Raw genomic sequence first — 221 nt, forward strand, 5'->3', positions numbered from 1 at the left:
CAAAAAAAAAAAAAAAAGAAAATCAAAAAATTAGCCAGACATGGTGGCACATGCCTGTGGTTCCAGCTGCTTGGATGGCTGAGGTGGAAGGATCGCCTGAGCCCAGCACATCGAGGCTGCAGTGGCTATGAGCATGCCTCTGCACTCCAGCCCGGATGATAGAGACTGACTCAAAAAAAAAGTAAGGTTGCTCTGACCATTCTCTCTCTTTTTTTTTTTTT

The sequence above is a fragment of the Carlito syrichta genome, unplaced genomic scaffold (assembly GCF_000164805.1).
Source record: "Carlito syrichta isolate Samal-C Ts95f unplaced genomic scaffold, Tarsius_syrichta-2.0.1 Scaffold130561, whole genome shotgun sequence".
NCBI classification, from domain to species: Eukaryota; Metazoa; Chordata; class Mammalia; order Primates; family Tarsiidae; genus Carlito; species Carlito syrichta.